General features: G+C 40.0%; 1 long non-coding RNA gene across 1 annotated transcript; it reads left to right on the top strand.

Annotated features, from left to right (window-relative positions):
- Positions 1-787: 787 nt before the first annotated feature.
- Positions 788-5728, top strand: LOC138237871 (uncharacterized). The gene is made up of 2 exons (XR_011189194.1): positions 788-861; positions 4232-5728. It is a non-coding gene; the product is annotated as an uncharacterized lncRNA (long non-coding RNA).
- The last annotated feature ends 17876 nt before the right edge of the window (positions 5729-23604 follow it).

The following is a 23604-nucleotide window of genomic DNA, read 5'->3' as shown; positions in this document are numbered from 1 at the left end:
CCCGGGGGATGAAGTAGGAATAACAATGACTCGTGTTGTGTGCCGTGTAGAAGCATATGAGCATACTGTAAACCCAAAACAGCTTTTGCAACTTCTGAATAAACCCATGTCTTTCCTTCATAATAAGCCTCAGACATCTAATTGCTCTCGAAATGCGGATGCACTTCATGGCAAGGAAATTTCGTGGAGACTAAAAAAGAATGTATCTGTAACAAAACTCAGGGTGTTTGAATGTGGAAGTTTTGTCTGCACATATCAGCTTGTTGTATACGGTTTTGTTAAGACGCCTGTAGCGCACACTTGCGAGATTTAAACTTAATATGAGAATGATTCGGATCTGCGTTACACTACATATCCCTTAGCTGGCATGATTTGTGCAGGAATCTTTATTTTAGATTTCCATGTGGTCGCATTACTTTACTCATTGGTGAACTTAAAACTTCAATATGCCGCGTAGATGTGTCCTAGACATTCCGCATAAACACGATGTCCTAACATTTGAAGACTTAAAGGTTTATCTTGAAGGTTGTTTTATAGAGTCCCCTGTTCAGTTTCAGGCAGCTCTCAAAGAGTGGGATGCCAGCTGCAGTGCCTCAGTTAAATTCCACTTCCTCCACAATCCCACAGTTTCCATTACTGTTTGGAACGGACAGCAGAAGCTGTTGTGTGGTCTGTTGGCACACTGGTGTGCCAGGCCTCTAACCCAAAAGATGGCAGCTTGACAAGAGTGACTCAGGCAACATGGGATTCATCCCTGAACTCTTCTACTATTATATTCGGAAGCATTGATGAATTCGTTTTTCTAGGGCGTTTAAAGTCAACAGCAGCTCAAGGCCCGTGGAGAATGGTTAAACTGTCCAGGTAAGCAGTAAGACAGGATGACAAGTGAAGGAATAATTGGTGATTTTAAGTTCCGAAATGTAAAGTCCAGATGGCGCATATCTATTAATGCCCTGGAAAGATAAATATAAAAAATACTCATAAAATATACAATTTTCATCTCATGTAGATGACGCTCTGTACTTTTCCACTACTCTTGGTTTATAAGTGTAAAATGATGTTTAAAGATACTACAGTATATGATTTTCTCTCGTTTTGACACCAATTTGCCATCTAAAGGCATTATTTCAAAAACATGCCATTCCCTTTCTGACAAAATGGAGGCATTAATATAAGAGCTCAGCTATATTAGAACTTAAAAAGTTGAAATTATATACCGTACTAGTGCATGATGTATACAAGAAGCAGTGCGGTCAGAATTGGCTTAATCTAATCCCTTAAATTTAACTTCTCCGCTTCAGCCTTCAAATTTAAATTACAGTACAGCTACGCATCGCTCAAGTTCCAAAGCCTAGAAAAAGCCTTTTAAATAAGCCCAAATCCTGAAACTTCACAATGAAAACCAAAGCACCTTAGTAAACTTTACATGGCTGGCACAATATTTTCCGAGAGCTGATAAACAGGAGTTTTTTTTCAAAATAGGAACTTTTTATTGGGTTTACCTAACAGGTTCTTTTTTTTAATATACAGTATGCCTTAGCTAATATACAACTACATATGTAGGGAGGTCAGAATGTAACAGCTATGTCTAGTTTGGTAAACTGTACGAATACCTAAAAAAAGAGTCAACATAACATTGAGCAATTTATGAAAGCTCTAGCAGTTAAATGCCAGATGTACAGTATATGGGAATATTACACTAAATTCACCAAAAAGGACATATGCAAACTGATAATTCATGTATTGTCTTGTAGGAAAAGGGCATTTTTATCTCAATACCTGGGAAATAAAGAGGCACATTATGCCAGTGCAGGTATTATATAGCCAAAGTTCCTGATCCACAACATTTTATTATCTGTCATATTAATCCAAACAGCAAAATGTAAGTGACATACCATGAAAGTACAACTTCATATGAATATGTGGGTGCACTAATTTAAATATTAAAAACATACAGTATTTAATAAGTCTTCAATTATAGAATAACATGTACATACACTTTTAAACTATACAACTAAATACCTTACATAAAAAGGATGCAAATATCAATTAAACAAAATACAAAATTGATAAATGTTTAAAATAGAGAAAGCTTAAATTATTTTTTGCTACTAAAGAGCTGGGTATCTTGAATCCACCTTTGCAAACAGCAAATGTTAATCTGATCATCTGATAATGAGAAAATTGTTTCAACAGTCTAACAGTCTTTTTATTCACAGAGGGTTTCAGGGAGTTTTGACTGTGGTAGAAAAAAAGCTTGATAGATCTGAACAAAGTCAACTTTATTCCTTCAAGCACAGCATGAGAGGATACGAAATACAGCTCTGTTAGGACCTGAGAATAGCAAGACACTCCAGCAGTGAGTGGGTTGTGTGGAACAGTACTGAACATTGCTAAGATTGATTGCATAGATACCTTGAAGAAAGAAAACAAAACAATCATTTCATAAATGTAATCTAATTCTAACAGTATTTTAGGACCTGTGTATTTATCTGAAAATATAGTTATATTTTTACAACTACAAATTCAGCCAGTCGACTAAAGCATGTGACAAAGTTTGAAATTATAGCTGAAATGCAGAGGCTGTCCACTTACAGTGCCTTAACAGGAAATTAATATTATCTGAACATTTTTGCCACTCTTGTGCTTCTTTTTGTTTTTGGAAGAACTACTGGAAAGATCTACAGCCAGGGCTTTTTAATTTGGTTTTAAAGTGGTTCACTGCCCTGACAATAAATTATTTTCAAAAGCAATTAAGAGAGCCGAAGGACATACATGTACCTCTTCAGTTCTATCATCTGAATTTCTTTTGTTTGTTTGTATTTGTCTGAGTCTTTTTATGGGAGACAATGGCAGTCCCTTGTAACAAAACTGCTGACTCTTCTATTTGTCTGCAGGACTTCTCCCTCAATGGCGCCAGCTCTTACTGGTATTTAAATATGGAAATGTGTTTAAATTGGCATGGTATCCGCTATTCAGGAGGCTGCTGCATTCTGTAAGTCACAAGGAAATTTAAAAAAACATCTTTTTCACAAGATGTGGCACAACTGTTTTGGAGGAAATACACAATATGTGCACTGTATATTTTTGAATGTCATCAGCAGGCGTTGAGTAGCTTTTATTTTGCCTTAATGAGCTGCAGGTAGAGAAGAGAGCTGTTGCTAAAAGCCAATTTATTTGTGTGCTCAAATGAACCCTTCACAAGGCAATAATAACAAAAACACGAAACACTGACCAGACTATAATTGCCCATTAGAATTTGGAACATTGTGAGAAGAAGAAATGTACTTATTAAATGCCTGCCACTCCAGATCTGGGCAAAATAATATACAGATGGAAATCTTGATGTGTTTAAAGGCAAATATTAAATGGTTGAATAACAAGCCCACAACAGGCATCAAATTATTTCAAATTGGTGATCACAGCATTGCTTCATCATTTCTTAAGAACACTCTCCCACCTTTAATGTCAACATAAGTCAAATTTATTTTATTTGCTACTGATCTCCCTTGATTTGAATGAAATGATTGTGTGCACATCTCTCTGCATGCAGGTTCCCCCTGGATCTCACGTAAATATCTTCAAAATACATTAAACAAGTGGGCAAAGAATTTTATGGCTTTTTATAATGTAGCAATGTTACAGGCCTCTCTTTTTGGCACTTTGTGACGCTGTGTGAATTCACTTCTGTCTTTAATCTTTAATTAAAAGTTTTTGAGCATATAGTTTGGGTTTTAATGCATTAAGATAAAGAATAATTTTAAAGCTTTATGTAAGGAATCAATACACAAAAACGTTTATCTGAGGATCCCATGAAACCGTTTTCCAAAACAAGCTCTGACAGCTTGGCTGAGTACTGTGTTCCATACTCCCACCACCCTTTGTGTAAACTACTTCCTCCTGTTCTCAGTTTTTAAACACATCTCCCTTTAAAATACTGATGCATTTGAGAAGTGATATTACAGTTAAGTCTTCAGTGTAATAAACCTTGTGATTAAGCAATAATGGTTTCATCGTGAGTGCTCAATCATAAACCATCAGAACTCATAAGAGAAAATCGATCAGGTAGCAATGATTGTTGTATTAAAAGAAACCTCCTGGTGTAGGTTTCATCCCTTTTAAAACATGATTCTTAGGTAAACTGTACTGTGTATCTCACGGAGGAGAGTGCTATTTTGGTAAAGGTTTAGAGTACTAATCAACTGTATTGATAAAACATTTTTGTCTATAGATTCCCAGAGTGCTTTGCATAAAGGAGTGGACCAACCCCATCCTCCACCTGAAGGGCAGTTCCCATCTATGTGACAAGTGGCAGCTATTATACCCCAGCAGTCTCAGTACAGAGCATACAGTATCAGGCAGAGAAGTGAGAAGCTGATTCACCGGTTGAATTAAAGTGGACCTTCAGGGAGTCCAGGCTGTGATGGTATCAGGGCTCAGACTCCTGCTCTTATGAACAGTGCTCATGGGAATCAATAATGGTCAATTAGTCGGGGCCTCTGTGTGCTCTTGCTAAAGGACGGCACAACGTTGTGGGTCACCAAACAGAAGCATCTGTTTGGAAACTATGGTGCAGGAGGTCAAGCGCCACCTACAGGTACACCAGAACAACACAGGCAGCAACATGATTTTCCTCTGAAGTTTTAGGCATCGGGAAATAGTCCTCTAAGGGAAGAGTTGAAGAACGGCCTCCAGATTGAGTCTACAAGCTTTGAACATGTAATGAAAAACGAAATGACCTAATGTAGTAGGTTGGAGGAGAGATGCTGTGATTTAGATTCTCGCGCCTTTTATTCCAATGGCGTGTCCCAGCCGGATGTTCCCTAACGATTTCATTGGTAAATGACTTGCAGAAGTCCTGATATTGTCATTCTCAAGCGCTTCATGGATCGTTATATGGAAGTATTTTTTGATTGTGGAGGCGGGTTCCTTCTTGTCCGAGACTGACAGAAGGAGCGAAATGACTCACATCCATGTGAACCGTTTTCCAGAATGAAAGTAGAAAGTAGTGCGACTCCACCTATGAAGATCCTAACTTTCTGTTCCTTTGCAAATAGCCGGTGGCCTTTTTTTTAAATCTCACACACCTCGCGTCCGTTTCAATCACTTCTTGCGTCGCCGCACTTGCTTACGTCATCTCCCGGCGACGACCTCGGTAAGACATCGCGGAGAGGCGGACACGCTTCCGAGACCCGCCCACGCATTGAGCCGCTCCAATTCGGACTCGCAGCAGTCCCTCTGATGCTCAGGAGGTTCAACGCCCGTTGGAGGAGAGGCATAATTCCTCTCCGAGGTCTCCAAGAGCCTGCAGGGGCCCCGAAAAGCCACAGGGGGGCGCTGTTTCACTGAGAGCACAGACCGCAGTCTTCTCTGCGCCAGTCCTGCCTTTGGCACTGCTTGGAGCGCCCAGGAACTGACGACGGGTCGGGGACATAGACTCAAAGCTGCAACTTCTGGATCACGATAACGAAATGTAGAGACGGTATCATTTTACTACCTGGATCGAAAGATGAAGGAATGTGCAGTATGGAAAGCATTTTGCATGTGTAGGAAGGGATTTCTTAATGGAAAATCCTGTTTCAATTCCATTCCTGGTCTCTCAGCAGGGTAATTATGTGTAGCTACTTCGTGTCTGAAGGTAGTGGACCATGAAGGGATAGAAATGGGGATTAATAATCCCTGCCCAGATTGTGTTAGAAGAATAGTAAAATCTTTTCAAAACATGGAATTTTGTAGAGGATAATCCATTTACTTCCTTGCAAATCACTAATTTAGCTGAAACGCACAACGAAGGGGTTTTTAGTTTGATATTTTATTAAATCTGTCTTGAAAGCCTTGTCAATTAGGAAGCCACCTGCTTAAAACGATTAAACCCTTGAAGACATTCAGCAAATAGGCTAATATTTTTATGATGTCTTGTAGCAGAACACCTGGGAGCGACTGAGACCAGATGTTTAGGGTAGTGAAACCCATGGATGACAGAAAAACGCACAGATGTTGAAAACAAGAAATGAAAGCAAGAACATGAAACAGCAGGTTTATCCACAGTTTCATTCACATTGGTCATGAAGGCTATCAAAGCAATCTATGGCCAGGGGTCTGATTAAAACAATTATAGTTAGAAATATTTAATCAGTTTTAAATCAGACTAAAATGAAGTATTTGAAGTATCTGACACTTCAAATAAGCTAATTTACTTGACCACACATTTGTTAAAAAAAAGAACATGTAATAAGTGAAATAGGATGACAAGGCTGCAAACAAATTCAAATAATTTTTCTTCATTAGCAAGAAAGACTGGCTTTTCTGGTTAAAACTTCATCAGCAGTTCAGTACATAAACTACTAATCTAATCTTCCCCTCCTACGTGTTGTTTGTTACATTATAATACAGCAGAATACTTCAGAAGTCAGCTAGATGACAACATGTAGGTCTGTCAGCCAAATGCTTTTGACTGAAGTGACAGCCTGCCTGCTTTAGAACAGACAGATGTCCCAGTTCAATTCATAGTCACCACTTTCCAGAATTCCACCCTGTTACACAATATTCTTGCAGTTCCTTACAGGAAAGTTTCATTTACTTTATGAAATTTGGGAAAAATTTTAATTTAAAACAATATGCCTTCAAATAGCCCCCCCTTCTATATGTACAGTAACCCTTTTGGTCAAAGCTTTGTGGAAAATATGAATTGTTCTATGATCATAGTAAGTTATCAATCTGGTGCACATGCTGATTATTCGATCTAAAATCCCTTTCAAAAGAAAATGTAATGACTGTTGTGTTTACATGCTCCTGTTCTCCTGAAACAATTAACCCTTATCTAGCATGCAACGTAGAGTATACATGCACAGTTCTGGTTACCACTATAAAAAGAACATGGCAGCCCTAAAATGAGCTAAACAAATCAAAAAGAATATTCCAAATATAAACAAAGGGTAAAAGAACTTTAGTCTTGAGCAGAGTGACTTTGAGAGCACTTGAAAGAAGCATTAAAAATCCCGAAAGGTATCAGGAAAGTCAACTCAATAGATTACTTTTAATTTCAGCAACAAATTAGGCTTGAGAACAGGAGACACTTCTTTACACAGAGGGTGGTGGGTGTCTGGAACAAACAGGGCAAGTCATGTCATTGAAGACGATTTTCTAGGAAATGTCAAGAAACAGCAGGATGAGATCTTTAGATGTATAAATTACTGGCAACCAAACTGAGCATGAAGGGGATGAATGAGGTTCTCTGGTTTGTTATCGAAATTTGTTCATATGGAATAGAGTGTATAAATGGAACTTCAGGCAACTTTCAGAACTTAAACTATTGAAAACAACACAGCCATGTGACGACCTGGGAGAAGCCAGCATACTGGGTCAGAGGGGACAGAGCACTGGTGAGTCTTTTTAAAGGAGCCAGAGAGAGAGCAGAACGCTGGCTGCACAGTCAGCGAGCTCCAGGACTCCAAGGAAAGGTGGACAGGATCCTGTTTGTGTGCTGAAAACATGAGAAAGAAAAACACTGGTAGCCAGGCAAACAAAAGTGGTCAAGACAAACATAATATTGGTATAAGACTAAAAGAGAACAAAGAATTATTTTTTGAATGTGCAAGGTTAGAACATAAGAACACAAAGATGGTTACAGACAACAGGAGGCCATTCGGCACATCTTGCTACATCTTCCCTACCATAACATCAACTGAAACAGGGAAGCAGTGAACCTGAGTAGCACCTACTGCCAGAGAGCTTTCTTCAGATGAGGAGAGTACCCCGAACGTCCCAGCTCCATGAACAACTAGGAAGAAAATGCCGGAGACTGTCAGAATTTTGAATCATACCGACAGTAAAACAAAGATATAGTAAGATGGCTTTCTGATTGAGATACAGTAGAAAAATACATATATATTTTGTAATCGAGCAATAACTCTGTGAGAGGTTAGTCTGCACAGGTACAGCTTTCTGTGCTTTCCTGCGGAATGAAGAAAACCTCACAGTGGAACTTTTTACCCTACAGACTCCAGAGCCTGGAGAAAAAGTCCCCAGAAAAGATCTGCACACTGTGACCAAAATAAGTAAGTTCTATTCCAGGTGCTGCAGGATTTTAGATGGGCTGGGCTGTTCCACCCAGTCTGAGTAGGAAGAAAAGTCGGGATCTTAAGGATTCCCTCTTATTTCCTTTAGCTTCCATTTCCAGCCTCTTTCTTCCATCACGCACACACATATATTCTGAGCTTTATTTAGCCTTTTCCCAAAATAACTCTCTTAACTTTTCTAGATGCGCCCTGGGATTAAAATTCTTTATTTTATGCAGCTTCACGCGCACTGTCATTATATCCACAATACTCTCTGTTAAAGTCCGATTTTAGCACCATTATAAAACAAATAATGGGGTGTGGTGTATCAGAAGTCTTCAATGCACTAATATCCTGGCTTTTGCTCTACAAAGTTGTAAATAAACTCATCAAAGACATGGATAGAAAGTTTTTGTGTAATGAAAAACATGAATAAAAAATACTTTTGTGAAGAAAAGTTCTCACAGGATAAATATTTTCACCAAACTTTCCAAAACTAGTGGCTAACTCAATCTAAGGCAAAGACACATTTATAAACATCTGCATAGGAATATGGAGAATGTCTAGCATTCACCATTTTCATAATACTTTTATTACCAAAGTGCCATTCTTCTCTTTGTCTCCTTTTAAGCTCAAGAACACAACCCTGATACAGTACTTACTGCTGTTTCAGCCTCGAAATAAAAGGTGCGTTACTGTTGAGGTGCATTTCTACTTTATGCCACTAGGAGGCACCCTTAGCCTTTCACAGACTTGCTGACATATGAGCTTTCTGTGGAGGAGCACATGACAGAGGGCTCTGCTGGCCTGACACTACGGTGTAAAACAGGGGAACACATGCCAAGCCTTGTCTATAGGCTGGCTGACTCACGCTATTGTTCCATTTGATCATACGGTATAATAGGAGTGCGCAGTCACCCCAGCGCGCTGCGAGGAGCAGATGAAAACAACAGCCATGAAACAAAATAAACACGTGCAAAAGATGGCTGCAATCTTTTTTTTTATTTTCGCCCCCCCGCCCCATCACTTGTTCAGACTAACACCCTGCATTGTGACACTGTCGGTTTTTAGTCTAACTACAGCACTCGAGCCTTTGCAAGTGGAAGGGGGTCCCTGCCTTGCGAGCCGCGTTTGTCATGTGAATTTATGCTGTTGCTCAGCGGGGGGCTCCTGGCGGTGCTGATAGGCCGGAGCAGTTGCTTCCACCACACAGTGATCAGGCTTCTCCACTTGTCCTCCCCCCCCCCCCACCACCCCTCCTTCCTCAGGCCCCTTCCTCTGCTCCAGCCGTTTATCACCGCGGTGTCTCCTCCTGGACTTTCTGACCTGTCACTCGAGAGCAGTGCTGGTGCTGCCCCTGCGCTGATAAGGCCGCGGATTATCTGCGCCGCTCTCGGAGCAGACCGGATTCTGGAGCGCGAGCTGTTAGGGAGCTGCCAGGCCTTCATTCCGAGAAACCCACGAGCCCCCCGTCGCAGGAGGTCAGTGGGAGTTCATTTGCTCCTGAGTGACACTTGCACAGCTCAAGGGTTCGTGCTTTCCAATGGACTCTGCACGAGTCCCTCGCCAGCCGTTCTGGTGGCCCAGTTTGATGGCTCCCCCTGAAACGGACTCTTCGGCAGCTGGACTCTACAGGTTTCCTCAAAGTCCTGAAAAGGCAAACGCGCCAGAGGCTGATAATGACGCAGCCCCATTCAGCTTTAATTAGAAAAGTTTTTGCTGATGGGTATGGTACAAAGTGAAATGCAAGAATGAAACGAAATTAAAATCTGGCAGGCAAGAGTGCAATTTTGATAGTGCTGAAATGCTTTTTAACACATCGAGACGAACGCTGGGTTTTCTTTGTGGTCCCACCAGAGACTGGAAAGAATAGCTGTCTGGGACTGTTTAACCTCCCCTGTGCTTTCCTGGCCCCGGCCAGGCAGCAGCTTCGGTCTTGTGGAGAAACGGGCTGATTAAAGAGACTCGGTTCCCTGTCTCTGCCATGCCGTGAATCCATTTCTCCTCCGTCTCCTTACAAGAATCAACACAGAAATCCGTAGAAATGAGGATTAGTACAGTGACCCAGGTGATTTTTTTTTAAAAAAATGTAAAAGGTATGCACTTGTATGTACAAGAGACGTGGCTTTTCGTCACGTTCCTGTTCGAGAGGTGAAAGGCAATGTCTTGAGGCTGTTTTGAAGTGAGTTCCTATGCAGGCAGAGGATGGACTGACCACACAGCATTGATTTGAAACTGGGCTCTCTCACCAGGAAGACAGCAGCCACTTTGGCAGAGGGTCACATGTTCTTTAAATTATCACACCACGCTTGGAGAAGTTACACTATTGGCCTGTAGGGGCCGCTGTTGCCAGGCTGCCCCTTCTGTTGTCACATTGGTGGCCCGTTGGAACTCTGGGACTACTTCACCTTCAAATGTCCTTCCAGTCCTAGGGTGAAATCTAGATCATTCTCAACGAAAAGGATTCCTTATACTGAACATTTTGCAGCTGTTCAGAGAGAAACGTTTGTCATTTTATCTTCATAACACCAAGCTGTTGATCTGTCTCAGTCATTTGCAGTGTCCCTGCCCTATATCAGGGCCACTGAGGCACAGTTTCCTCCATCTCTGCTTCCTGTTGGCCACACCTGCAGTCCTTCCACTAAAATCAATCAGATCTGGAGGAAAGGCAACTTTTCGGTAATTCAAACTTTTGTTTACAAATAACCAACTGGACAAATTGCAAGAGGACTTAAACGAGAGGCAAACTCTACAGGAAGAAATGTGGGTACGTGCAGGAAACTTCCAAACCATATTGGGAGCACTGACTCCATGCTGGCCCCGGTTTGTTTTTTGCAGAATACACAATTAAAACCATCCGAATGAGTTCTTTCTTTCTTTATGCAATGATACATGATGATAACTGATCCATTCGTGTATTTAATTTAGGACTAGCATATGTTATTGGAAAGACTGCTCCTGGTGCTTTTTTAAAAAAAGAAATGGCTCATGAAGGAATTAACGAAAAGCAGAGAAAACAGAAGACAAGCATTTCCTTGAATACCAGAATCACTTAGGTAAGTGATCAGCACTGGGTTTTACTCTCTCAACCTTAGGCAGTGTCATAGCCATGGAGCTCTCCTGAAACTGAAAGCTTCAGTATAAGCCAGAGAAATAACTTGTCAGAGTTTGGAGAGGCTAAACATCGCACTCAAATCAGGCCCTCCAGCCTCTCTATTTAGTGGACCAGACATAAGCACTTTGCTGCTCTGTCTGTAATTTTCAAACACATAGCTGGGAGAAACTCTCCCACGTAATGCTTTGTGTTGCCTATTCCAGCCTGAACTTGGCTTCAAGTGGGAGTTAAATAGCTTAGTCTGTGTATTATTAGACAAGCCAGTTGGCAACAGCGCACATTCAGTTTCCTTCCTTAAGCGCTGCACGCTAAACAGCAGATGCATGGCAGCTCTCTTTTATTATTTTCTTTTACTCATGAACAAACTCTCTCCTATTTGGGAGCTGCTAAAGCAACTGCTTAAGTGAACTAGTTAAGTTACATATTTTGCTAATGCAGTGTATTTTAACAAGTGATCTGGTTAAGTATTTTAAATTTGTGATATGTTTTGCTTAAAAAAAATGGTTTAATGATCCAAGTCAAAAAAGGAAGATTCAATTAATTTATGTGTATATATGAAATAATCATTCATTTCAAATCACACAGGCACTGTGCTCTACAAAACTGAGACTATATAGACTGCAATACAGGAAATATAATGTAGAACTGATTAAAAAGGTAAAATGAAGTAGCATTTGAAAACTCATTTTATAAAGGCAGACATACTGTAAAAGCGAAAGATCTTCTTAGTTTTGCTGCCTCAGTAATAAAGTTAAGTATTTAAATGATTTTGAATTTGAAGTCTGATACAGTGGTGCAAAGACTCAGATTCTTAATAACAGAACAAGGCCTTGGGCTTAAAGCTGTCTGTGTCAAAAGTCTGTTTAATTCTAAAGTGTGGATGTGTGAGTCTGAAATATATTTAAATATGATCAAAAAGAAAGCTGGTGGGAATTAACAAAAAACAAAATCAAATAATCTTAAAGTACTTATTTCAATAATTATTTGTATAATTAGCCAAGGAAGGGAACAGCTATTTTAGTACAAAAACGAGGAACATCAGAAAGATGTGGTTACAGTTAGAAAAACAGAATCCTGTATTTCTGTCAGAAAATTATAGTTTCAAGAACTATTTGTTCATATTCATACCTTAATTGTCCTCCTTATAATCTGATCTCACTTTTTCCCAAAACGTGCCAATGTGTATCTGTGTTGTCATGCATTGAGAGAGACAGTGGTTGGTGAATAGGTACATAAAGGGTTAATTAAAGTATCATTGCAAAGCAGACATCTTCCATTGGAGCCTCTCAGCTAACTGATCCTTGCCGAATGTGGCCAAAGGGAAACATCTTCTGTACTAAAAAATATACACAGATTTGTGATTTTATATTGATTATGCTTGTGTCAATAGCTTGTAGAGCTGGAGCAAAAACAGAAAGCTCAAAAATGTAAATATTGCAGCACAGTGCAATGACAAACTTCTATATTTCTCCAGAGCAATAGCCTTGACACGCAGAACTGTTTGTAAACATGTACAAAATCTTAATAGATTTTTGGAGTCTGTCCTAAAATAGGAATACAAAAAATAATAAGACAGAAACACAAATGCCAGTCAGTAATTGTTTTTGTAACGTTTCAAAGGTATGCAAGGTATCCCACTGGAATGTGCATCTAGGGCAGAAATCTCAGAGGAAGAAGAGTGGATTTCAAATTTGTAGCAAATGTCTGAGTGAACGATCCTTGAAGAATCTCCACCCATCCTCTAGCTGCTTCACCCAGTACAGGGCTGCAGGGGGGCCAGAGCCTGTCCTGCCCAGCAGCCACAGGCGCAAGGTGGGATGAGATGCCAGTTCATTGCAGGACACACACGGACAAAAACGCACACACACTTATACCAGGGCCAATTTTACAGACGCCAATCAACCTACCAGTATGTCTTTGATGTGTGTGAGGACACCCCTTGAGCAAGGGGAGAACATGCTGACTCCATGCAAAAAGCTACCTGGGATGAACTGGGATGAACCCAGGGCCCCTGTGAGGCAGCAATGCTACCCACTGGTCCACTGTGCTGCCCCTTAAAGGATCTATTGTTTTTACAAGATTACTGTAACGGAATGGCATCAGTCTAGCATTGATTCCATGCTGTCATGGGCAGATGTTATTCTTAAAGTCCAATCTTCCATTGGCTGCCCCCAACCACACACAAGACCAGACCCCTGGCAGGAATGGGGAAAGTAGCAAAGGGAGAATATGCTGAAAAAAGGTGCATTGTTTGAGCAAGATGGCCACTGACAAGATGAAGAAACTGAACCATTTTGGTCTTGAACAGAGATGGATAGAGGGGGCCTGCTTCAAGCATTCAAATCCTTAAAGGCGCTGACAAAGGAAAACCCAGTGGATCTCTTCTGAATGAACTGTGAGACACGAACTAGACAATGCAGATGAAAAGTGAATAGAAGTGGATGTAAAGTTGAGAATGGGAGGCACTTCTCCACACAGAGAGTTGTGGGAGTGTGGGACAAACTGCCCAGCCATGTTGAAACAGACACCAAGACCCTTTTCAAGAGACACCTGAAGACGATCCTGGGATCAAGTAACTACTGACCACCAAATGAGCCAAATGGTTTGAATGCTCTCGTTGGTAACCTCTCTAATGGGTGCAGTTCATAAAGTTAAAAGCCTAGATGAATTATCTGTTAATATATATTAATAACGGGCGAGCCTATAGAGGCATTACATCTTGTTAACACAAACTCTCTGCAGCTGAGAAACAGGCCTCCTTTCACCAGACGTTCTCCAATCTGACAATCCGGCGGGGATACCCCGCTGAGCAAGTAGGAAGTCGCAATAGGAGCCTTTCTCTTTCGGTGTTATTTTAATGGCTGGCAAAGTAACAAGAAAATACATTTCTTAAATTTTGTGTACCAGTTTCACAGAATTGACTGCATACCCTTTCATTACAGCCACAGGGGGGGAAAAAAGTTTCAAGACTTGAGTGCTTTTGATGTTTTAGCACAGTGAATAACGCTGTTCTTACAAGAGGAAAATACAAGTGGCTCCTTTTCATTGCCTACTGTCACATTCAATGTGAAGCTGGAAAAGGAAGAATCAAAGCTACAGAATGAGACTTAAGGTTTTTTTTTCACAAGGCTCTGGCAAAAGAAAGGCTTCTGCGAGCTTCTTTACAGAAAATGGCTTTAGGCGCATTAGTGTTCATTTGTATCCTTCCACGTCTAAAGAGACAAAAAATAAATTTGCAGCATGAAGGTGCTAACCCCACAGCAGCATGTGGAGGGACGTCTGATATGCCGAGTGCAGCAAACAGAGCACCAAGCATTCCTGTTCCTACCATTTCTTCTGAACCAGGGGACAGTTCTTGCAGTGCCTGCATGTGGACTTTCAGTAGAGCCTTTTCCACCACTTGCTGGTCAAGTATGTAATTGCTGCTCTAAATTGGCCCTTTTTCCCTGGTCCTGCCATGAACCCGGTGTTGCAGGGCTGCTGTGACCCTCATCACAGATATAATGGATAAATCAAACGAAACGTGAACATAAAGAAGAACATCAGGACAGTGACAAATCAGAGGCCGTTTAGCTTTCCCACTCATTTGATAATAAGCTGCTCATGAAATCTGGAGATCTCATCCAGCCGTTGGATGAAAGAAGCCAAGTTACTGGGTTCAACAAAGTGGCAGGGTAACTTGTTCTGTACTGTGAAAAGAAGTCCCTCCTGTGCTCTGTTTTGAATTCACCTCCGCCTGTGTCTTCTGGCTTGTGTTTCGGTGCACACTCTGAACAAGTGCACTAGGCTGGCTGTGTTACTGTCCCCTCGCAATCTCTTCTGCTCCAGACAGAGATGCATATCATAAATGTCATGTCTGCTTCCAAAGAGCATTTACTCAAACTTGATTTGATTTTCTTCTTTTGTTTAATCTACCTTAGCGGCAGTGGTTCTGTAAATGGTGAGGCTTTTGAGTATTTTCTCCTGTGAAAAATGGTGGGTTGAACCCTCCAGCACCACGGAAGACAAATTGCAAGATGCTGCTAAAAAAATCATTGATTGTTGGTAACAGCTATGGGTTGTGTGTACAAATGAAATCATTTCAGATGTTTTTGCTGAAAAGGCAGAGTGATGAAAAGGAAAAGAAACAAAACTGTACAGTATATTTTAAAATAAAAAAGAAAGAATAACTGCTTGTTGGTTTATGCTGTACTGTATATCAAAAACTGTCTTATGAATAGGCATTTAATTCCATTTCAACAAACAAAAAATCTTAATTTAATGTTTAAAGGTTGTACAAGTTAACTCTACTACATAAAAAACACAGTAAAATGCATATACACAGTGTATAAGAAATTCCTGTAATTGATGCTTAGTGGAACTGTTTGAATCTAACATCTTGATAGAGTTTTTTGAGCAAAACAGCAACAGAAATGGATTACGATATGATTTATAAAGATTTTATAGAAATATATTAACTGATAATGTTCCTCAGAAATGATTAATTCTTAAACTACAAGTGGTAAGTATGGAAAAATGAGTGTTTGGACTGAGAATTCATTATTTAGTAGAAAACAGAGGGTACAGATAAGGGATGAATACCCAAATTGGTGTCGTAATTAGTGGAGTTCTGCAGGGATCTGTACTAAGACCACTGCTATTCTTAATTTGGAGACTGGAACAATTAGTTTCTATCTAGAAACTAGTGAGGTTTGCAGATGATACCTAATTTGAAGGCTGAGCAAATAAATATATATAACTTAAATCATTTAAGTGATTTATCGGCAATTCAAGACTGGGCAAACACCTGGCAGATGTCATTTAAAGTAGACAAGTGAAAAGCATCGTATGCAGGTAGCAAAATGCAAATTCTAAATACATAATGGGAAACACTCAGTGGGAAGAGGCTATTAATGAGGAAGACTAGGGTGTTTATGATGACACAACATTTACATCTTCTATAATAACACAGCACTTACATTTTCTGTACAAGATAAGGAAGCAATAAAAAGACAATGATTGAGACATTAAATGAGAGATGCTATGTTAAAATTGTATAAATCCTGATGATAAGTGACACACAATATGGAGGTTACATGATTAGATGTTTAGAACTGTGTTAATAACTAGTTTATTGATAGTTAATATACCAAGTATTCATTATCTATTAAGGGTTAATGAAGGATTTTTTAATGTTTCTCTTATAATTTGTGAGGTTTCTCATTAGTTTTAAATTTTTCATCTTGGCCAAGCACAGTTTAAATGCGGCATTATTAAGATGCTTTACTCAAAACCATAAGTCTTAGTTTCCCTCATGTGAAATATTAGAAATTCCATGCAGAAAAAATGTGTAAATCACAGGCCAAAGGTTTCTTTTCTTACAGAAGATTGATGTTGTTGCCAGAGATAAAAAATGAGATATAGAGCCGCTGCTTTCAGCTGTAAACACTTTTTAAATGCACTTCAACTTCTGGAGAAGTTGTCATCATAATGCCCCATATTCTACATAACGTTGCTGTAGCGGGACCTGTAATCAATACACACAAGAAAAAATACTATAAGTTCTTATATTCAAACGCTCAAGATTTGATGCAGGCTGTTATGCAAACCCTAGGCTAAATCAGCAACACTTCTGAGGTTATATTTTCATCAACTCCAGCAGAAATAAGAATAATTCATACAGCACACCCAATAAACAAAAGAAAGGAGATACACTGTGCTTTATAAACTTCTACAAGGCAGATTTTAATATAGAATATAGAATATAGAATATAGAATATAGAATATAGAATATAAGCAGTACAATATAATAAGTCTTCCAGTATTCAGCAAGTTGGCCCCTTCATCAAAAAGATACGATAGACTACATTGAAAAGTACACAAAAGGAAAACGCTGAAAGATGTCCCAGTTATGGAGTCAAACAAGCAGAAAACTGGATAGACAATTGGAGGAGAGGGAAAGCACTGGAGGCTGGAATATTTTGCTTCTGCGTTCTCTGTTCTCTGCAGTTCAGCTCCCGTAAAGCACATTGCAATCACCAAGCAAATCCCTAAATTTGCAGACAACTAAGACACCTGCTCTTCTGTTCACTCCCACTGTCTGGTTGCACTTGTCCTTCTCTCTTAGTCCTGCGGGTACCAGCAGTGAAAGAACGAAGCGACAGTCGGGGCAGGCTCTCTCATCACACGTGGAGATAGAAATAATCCAGTCGCAGACACCTAGGAGTTCTGTGCAATCATGCCACCTTGTTGAAAGGGAGAGACTCTCTTCATGCCTGGATTTTTACTACCAGTTGCCTATCCTGAACCCAAGACTTGACAGCAACCTTCGGTGAAGTACAAGCAACAAGCCTGTGTCAAGTGTGAAGCTGTCATCAAGCACCACATTGAGATCTGCGATTGGCATGAGTTCTTGTCATGATCTCTGTTGACATAAGCAGGATTTTTAGTGTGATGCACTGAAATGTACAGTCTGAAAACAGAATAATAATGTGGCTGTGAAATGAAAATGCTTTATTACCTTTTGGATGTTCTGGAGCTCACAGACAGTATACCACATGCACAGTAGCACTTACAGTTTTTAACTGCCTTTGTGGTACATCCGTAAGAAGCACATATTTAAACTTCCTTTAATCAAATTACATACAGTATTACTGTCACACATATTTCCCACAATGTTCTTAGCACCCTACCGAGACTTCTGATTTAGTGGAAATAGATTCCACCTACTCAATGAGAGATAAAAAATCTGTTGCTAATGTAATTTTGGAAGGATTATTATGCTTTCAGAACGCTGTGTTTCTAAAGCAAGGGTGGTGTTTGAAAGGCAGAAGATAACAGAGACCTACACTGCATTTGAAGTTGGAAGCCAAATTGTACCTCTAGATCTCTGAATCACTGATAACAAAAGTTAGATTATTTAATAATTACCCTCATTAAGAAGCTGCAACACTAATAATGAAAATGATTATACTTTGATTCAATTGGAATGGAAATTAGATACTTACAGTAGCACTGTGCAGGCTTTTTAAACTTTTGTTGATAGTATTCAGTCTCCTAGTGATTTTGATAAAGATGTAAGTCAGAGGAAATGTACAGATTTTTTTTCCGTGTGAAAGGGAAGTTAATTGCACTTAGCAAGTGTTTGAGAAATGCAGTATGTTACCTTTTTCTAGACTGCATTATTCACCATTATTCACAATCATCACAAGACACTTATTTTGCAGTGGACTGAGGTTAATAGACTTAACATGATGTCTGTTTCCTGGCTATGAATTTCTACTAAGAATAATGAAGCGGCAATCAGTCAGGTGTTGTGACATCTGAAAATATAACTAGCTGCAGAGGTCCAACTAACCTCATCTACCAGAAAACACAAAGTGACAATTTAGCAGTGGGCACAATGCCCAGTGCAGATGCAAAGCTCTTTTATCACCAGCACTGTGGCAGAGACACTCTTAAAGGGAAACGCCACTGCCTGCCCCTAGCTGTTGTAATCCCTGACCATGCTGTGTCTTGATTGGTTTGGCTGCTGGTGTTGGCGCCGCACGATGCTCTTTTAGGATCCCATATAAATGTGCCCCCAAAGTCACATTTCTGTGCTCAATTGCAGTGAGAAAAACAGTGGTCCTCCAATCATCTCCTGCGTGGCACAGTGGGGCTCACAGTGTGTCACATGGTCTTCAGAGACCCCCTTTCCCACGGCCGAACTCAAGTGATCGCGGCGAGCTGAAATGAAATGGTAGAAGAAGTCGTCAGCAATGGCTCCACTTTCTAAATCGGAAAATTCTGGTATTGCTGTGACAATCAGTGACAATGCATTTAATTTAAAAATCTGATATCTATACAGAAGATAATGATGCCTACTTAAATTATCTGTTTCATAGAAGATGCTTCCCACGTTTTCCACTTTTCATGCTTCTTTCACTAGTACTTATATTAATTCAAATGGGTCTGTGACAAAGGGCTAGTACGGATGCAAAAAATATTTTTCTGCACAAAGCATTTCGGTTAACAGACGCTTTTTTGCTCCATCTCTTTGTTGGCCCTATGTTTTTATGACTCGGGTGATCACCACTGAATCAACAAGCAGGTGGGTTTATCACAGGCTCAAATAGATCATGGAAAAAAAAGAAAACAAAGAAATGTGTTCTTTAAATGTCCTATACCTTTTCTGCTACTATATATATATTTTTAATTCCTATCTTCTAAGTGGGGCTCTCAGGGCCTCTTGATATACTGTATTAAAGTAGCTCTCAGCTGACCTTGGAGCTCACTGGCAATGCTGTCCACTGGTCAGAGAGGAACAGTGTACCTTTTATATCAACACACTGACAGTGTTTGGGCAGGGAATCCCAGATGCTTGCATTTCAGGTCTGTGAGTGTGTTTCTGCTGGTGCAATGCTGTAAGACAGTCACGAGCACATTTCACGTGAGAAACTTTTTGTCCGGAGAAGCTATCTCGCATGCTTTTCCAGGTGGGCTGTCTTCCCCGTTCTTCCCATGCTAATCCCAGGGCAATGTGGATGACTGGGAGTGTGCAAACAAGGGGACCTGGGCTCCACATTTAAGGATCTCAATTGCTATTTCAGGTAAGATCTACTGTGTACAGGAAGATTCACTTCTTGGCTTTCACGCTTACTGTAACTGTGCTTCTTGCAATGGCATCTACTTTTAATTTCCCAGCAGCTGACAGACTACAATGCTGAGTTTGGTAAATTGCAAAAACTGCAAGAAAGCTAAATGTTCTACAGTATGTGGGGAAAACTAAATTGTGATGAAGTAAAGCACACTTTTTTTCCCCAGCATTGTAGATAATTTAACTTGAAAAAAGATTTAATAGGCATAATTATGTGTGCTTGTATCCTTCCATAGCCTGGTGACTGCTGGTAAAAAAGGATGCTGAATTTGTATGATCTAGTTGATGGCCTCCAATCATGTAAGTAAAAAAAATGAAACAATTATCCCAGACTCGAAATTAAAAAGGTTATCTACACCAGAGGACACAATGAACCCAGCCATGCAGAGTAGTTGAATCCAGTACCCCAATACTAAAATACACATCATGTTGTTGAAGTTCTGACTTCTTTCAAGAAACTGCTGGATGAGAGGCTCAGGTCAGTTTATTACTAATGATCAATGGCTGGATGGGTCTCATTGGTAACCATTCTTGTATTCTTAAAGGACCACGTGAAATTGTGGATAACTGTCCCATTGTTACCACACATTATTTTCCAGCACTGGAAACAAGATGGGACTGCACATGACCGACCCCCCTGGTCAGGATGCCAGGGGAGAAAGACACCATTTTGAGTAAAAAAGTAAACCTAGCCAGCATGTTTTGCAAGGTGGGAGGAAACCAGAGTACTTCTCTCCAGAGACAGACCCTTGAGGCAGGAGTCGAACCCAGAACCATGGAACAAGGAAACCACATCATCATTCAGCCTGCCATGGTGTCTGCGCTTTAGGGCCAGCAGCCGTATCACCCTGCAACTCCCAGCTGGCAGCCCACTGAAGCTCAGCAGGTGTGAGCCTGGATGGGAGACCTGCTGGGAAAGTTAAGGTTGCTGCTGGAAGAGGTGTTAGTGCGGCCAGCAGGGGGCGCTCACCCTGCGGTCGTGTGGGTACTAATGTCCTAGTATAGTGACAAGCACACTATACTGTCAAAAGTGACATCCTTTGGATGAGACCTAAAAAAAGGTCTTGACTCTCTGTGGTTCAGCTGGGGTGGTGTCTTACGTTTTTTCAGTCTTGATATTTCACTCAGTGGAGGAGACTGTGGAGCCAATACAAAGTTCTTCTTTAATATTTAACACATAGAAAATATAAGTGTTATTGCTCTGACTTCTGTAATCTTCCAAAAACCTCCTTGGGCTTCCCACAGTTCGCACCACTGTGCGCGTTGAGCTCTCCACTATTTTATTGCAGCTGTGAGCTGTAGATATTAATCTCTGTGAAGAAGATGTCATTAATCTTTAGTATGGGGTGTTGCAATAAAGCACCTCTGGGATGTGGATAGGCTTTGGTTATGATATAGAGTTATAACACTACAAAAATGTCATTAGGTTTGTTCACACACCATAAGTCTTATTTAATTAGCTAGAATATACCTTTGTTTGGATCACATGTGTCCATAGGAGTGTGCACTAACTAGTTAACCAGGGTCTGCTGAACTAGTGCTGCTGGACTCTTAGTCTGATGTGTTTCAAATTGTAATTTTCTGTCAGAAATACAGAGCGACACAAGAACTCAAGAAAGGTAATGCAAAATCCATTTGTTCCTATTTTGGGAAAGAGGCAAGCTAACGAGAACATGGCTAACTCTAAACACAAGCCTTCATGTAAAGACAGGGCCTCTTTGAAACATCAAATAGATGATTAGCTTGACGGGAGGGTGTCTTGGAGCTTGTCTTCAAGTCCTCACTTGCCGCAGAAATACAAGGGATGACTAGTAACTAATAAACTAGTAGGTGATTGATCTGAGAGTCTTCTCTAGCTGTTTTAAATACAGTTACCTGTAGTTTCCACTTGTGTCCTCTGGTTCCGAGGAAGTACCCTGGGGTGACTTCTTAATATCTAGGTTCTGAATACTTGTATCGAGTGCCCTTGTAGTCTTTTGTACTAAAAAGGACCAGTTTCTTCAGGCTGTCAATGTAGGAGATTTCCCTTAAGCCCCAAAAATGTGCTGGAATTAGTTGCTCTTCTCTGAAAAAACTCCAAAGCAGCAGTTTATTTTCTACCATGTGGTGACCAAAACTAAACACAATATGAAGAAGTCTGTGAACCCTTAGATTCAGTAACTGGGGGGCCTTCCTTGACCAGTAATTGCCTCCACTAGACATTTTCTGGATCTGTTTAACCATCTCTTGCTTTGGGTTTTAAGACTTTTGGCCAGTTCTCCCTTACAGAACTGCTTCATGTTGCTGACGACTCAGGGTTTCCTTGCATTCCTCCCATCTTGTGTGGCCTGACATTCTCCTCCAGAATTGGCTGATATGCTGATATGCTTGATTCCAAAACAGAGGCAAAACAGAAGCATCTTGTTGCTGAGAATAGAGGCAGATAATTAGTCCCCAAACTATGACACTCCCTCTGAATACTTAGCGATTGCAATGTGAATCTTCTGCTGGAAGGCAGTGTTTGATTGACTGTTTGATTTTGACAGACAAAATGTTTTTTATGAGGCCACAGTGCTCAGTTTTTGACTTATCTGTACAGAGAATATTCTTCCGGTAATTTTTCTAGATCCTCCAGGTGCTTTATGGTGAACTTGCCACTAAAAACAGGCAGCAATGCTCTTTTTAGGAAACAATAATTTCCATGATAACCAATCCTGTTCAGTTTTTACTGACGGTCATGGCATTAACACTGACATTAGCTTCAGTAGGGCAGCAGAGGTGCACAAACTCTACCCTAGTTTAATTGCTACCTAATTATTAAACCACTGGATTCTAATTATCTCCATCATTGACCTGTACAAACAAGGGGTTCAGTTAATATTTTACATACACTAATTCTTAATTATTCATTTTGGTGTACTTAATGCACCACTGCATGTTAAAAACATTGAATTGCTAAATACAGTATAAACCTTTTTGATCATTAGTAAATAACCAAAATGCTGTTTTAGGTAAACATTATTGAATAAGAATAAACAAGTAATAGGTTTATTGCATGCTGAAAAGAGAAGAAAGAAAACACAGCATTTGGGCTGTGCAGCCTTCTTCAGGTGTAAGTCTTATTATTGAATAAGACTTGGTTATCTGTGTTTCAGCCAAAATCATACTAATGAGGAAGTCAACAGTGACCGATGGATGGGATTTCTGCAGTTCTTTTCATGAAGAGTCAACACTGCTGTGCAGTTATGTTATCATGGCAGAAGGAGGAATTTACTCATCATCCTTTCAAACCTAAGAACAAATGTGCAATTGATTAATTAATTTCCCCAGGCCATTGGGGTAAACTAGATAGGTAGTAGATAATTGATCCAAATCTCATCCAGTTAAATCTTGAGAAGAGGTCTGGGTATTAGCGTTAACAACACATCTGGGTAGCATACTCTCACAATTCATTGTGAAAAGTCCTGTTCTCAGTTTTAAATGAACTTGTATCTAATTTTCATGTGCATCCTCTGGTACAGTATGTGCAACTTCCACTGTGTGTTGCTGCTTTGTAATGATGCTAAATTCACACAATTAACAAACTGAAAATAAATTTTGAAAATAAAACACTAATTAGTAACTTATTTCAGATTATTTAATCCTAAATCCATTCCAAAGTGATGAAATATTCTCTCAAATGATTTGAAGATTTTGAAGTAAAAGGATGCCAGAAAGGACTGATTATTAATTAAAAAGCTGGAAGGATAGCTAAGACAAAAATGTCCTTTTTTCATTTAAAAGATTTTGATGAATTCTTTATTTCTCTGTTGCTAAAAAGTCAACTCTATTCATGG

Source organism: Lepisosteus oculatus, chromosome 3, assembly GCF_040954835.1.
Source record: "Lepisosteus oculatus isolate fLepOcu1 chromosome 3, fLepOcu1.hap2, whole genome shotgun sequence".
In the NCBI taxonomy this organism is placed as follows: domain Eukaryota; kingdom Metazoa; phylum Chordata; class Actinopteri; order Semionotiformes; family Lepisosteidae; genus Lepisosteus; species Lepisosteus oculatus.
This window is presented reverse-complemented; position numbering and strand designations above follow the sequence as displayed.